This window comes from Hemiscyllium ocellatum, chromosome 28, assembly GCF_020745735.1.
Source record: "Hemiscyllium ocellatum isolate sHemOce1 chromosome 28, sHemOce1.pat.X.cur, whole genome shotgun sequence".
In the NCBI taxonomy this organism is placed as follows: domain Eukaryota; kingdom Metazoa; phylum Chordata; class Chondrichthyes; order Orectolobiformes; family Hemiscylliidae; genus Hemiscyllium; species Hemiscyllium ocellatum.
This window is the reverse complement of record NC_083428.1, coordinates 17,310,935-17,313,278: the sequence shown is the minus strand read 5'-3', so window position 1 is coordinate 17,313,278 and position 2,344 is coordinate 17,310,935.

The window sequence follows — 2,344 nt, the reverse complement described above, 5'->3', positions numbered from 1 at the left end:
TTTTACAAGTGGGCCTTTCTCCCTGTAGCAGTTGAGGCCAAAAATCATCAATACGTGATTTTGAATGAGAATAATGAAAATATTATCCATCCAATGAGACCTCTTGCTGGATTTGTCTCAATAGTAGATCATTTATGTTTGAAATTATACTCTTCGGGCAACTGGATGGCACAATGAGTCAGTTGGTGATCTTTCATTCTTATGGCTTCGGTTTCAGATCAGAAGTAAGGTTTGTTGGCTATACCAGAAATGGCAGTCTCAAACGTGTTGTGTATGCACATGGGTTGAAACACTAAAATTTGGTAATAATTAGCAATGGACCTTAGTCTGTCCTAGGGTCATCAATTAAAACTTGAATGGGAGGTGCTTTTCTGAATTGGGCCTGAGAATCTGATCAGAGTATTCTTGGTGTTCACAACGGGTTAAATAATCTGTTCTCTCTCACTTTGAAGAACGCAGTGGTATGGGTGAGGTAAAGGTGTTTACATGCGTTTGATGGAGAGAAGAAGATGAATTCAGTTTGTTGGTCTAATGGAAGAGATAACCAGTGATCTATGCTTCTGTTAAATTCATAGAGAAAGGAAATTAATTTGGAATTGTTGCAACTAGGAAAGGATGATTCATAACTGCCATGAACAATGTGATAGAACCAGATAATTGAGGGAGAAAGATTGAACAAGATGCTGGGTAGTTCCCTTGGTCCTCTTGGACATGATGCCACATCAATTCCTTTACATCCACCTGAGAAAGTTGATGTGTCCATGGGATAACATTTGAACAACAATGCAAAAGTGAGGAATGCAGATACTGGAAATCAGAGTCGAGTTTAGAGTTGTGCTGGAAAAGCACAGCAGGTAAGACAGCATCCGAGGAGCAGGAAAATCGACGTTTTGGGCAAAAGCCCTTCATCAGGGATGAAGGAAGGGAGACTCCGGGGTGGAGGGATAAAAGGGAGGGGGTTGGAGCTGGGGAGAAGGTAGCCAAGAGTACAATAGGTGGATGGAGGTGGAGATGAAGGCAGCGGAGAGTGGAGCGAATAGCCCAACATTTCAACACCACCTGATGCCTGGAGGAAGAACGCCTCATCTTAAGCCTCGGAACACTTCAATCCCAGGGCATCAATGTGGACTTCACCAGTTTCTTCATTTCCCCTCCCCTCTTCCTTACCCCAGTTCCAACCTTCCAGCTCAGCACCATCCTCATGACCTGTCTACCTGCCAATGTTCTTTCCCACCTATCCATTCCACCCTCCTCTCTGACGTTTCACCTTCATCACACCTCCATCCACCTATTGTATTCTTGGCTACCTTCTCCCCAGCCCCACTCCCCTCTCCTTTATCTCTCCACCCCGGAGACTCCCTGCCTTCATTCCTGATGAAGGGCTTTTGCCTGAAACCTCGATTTTCATGCTCCTCAGATGCTGCCTGACCAGCTGTGCTTTTCCAGTACCACTCTAATCTAATATTCAAACAACAATAGCAGGTTGTATTTACAGAGTGGCTTTCTTATAACAAAATGGTCTGAAACATCTCACAGAAACATTATAAAACAAGGCATGACACTAATACAGCTGAAAATGTGTTGCTGGAAAAGCGCAGCAGGTCAGGCAGCATCCAAGGAGCAGGAGAGTCGACGTTTCGGGCATAAGCCCTTCTTCACTTTCTCCTTGAACTGATCTCCAGCATCTGCAGTCCTCACTTTCTCCTCGAAGATGACACTAATACACATGAAGGAGATGTTCGAGCAGATGGACGAAACCTACTTCAAAGAAGTAGGATTCACAGAACAATTTGAAAGAAGAGTCTGGCTGAGGCTTACAGAGTGAATGTAATAATGTAGACCTCAGCAGGTTGAAGGCATGACCACCAGTGATGGTGCAATTAACATCTGGGACACTCATGACACCAGAATTCCATACTTTGGAGGTTTCTAATACTGGAGATTGCACAGTGAGGGGGAAAGTCATGGAGAAATTTAAATTGAAGGATGAGAAATTAAAAATCTCATCTGATAGGCAGGGGTCCTGCACCAAGCTGTCAGCATGCTCAGGTCTCTGGCATGTGACTCAAACCCATAACCTTCTGACTCAGAGGCAACAGTTCTACCAACTGAACAAAGGCTGACAGGATGGAAAATGTGATAGATTTGTGTTTTGCTGTGCATTCAGCATTCGTGCTCCAAGATTCACATGTTGTAATCTCATGGTCTGAGCTTGTTTCAATATAATGTGTTGTATCAGTACCACAGGTCATGTGAACGGGAAAAATGACGACGCAGCCACATGCATTATAACATGGATTTCCTTTCAGCCTTTCTTTTTCTCTCTCTTGCTGATTCCTGTAAC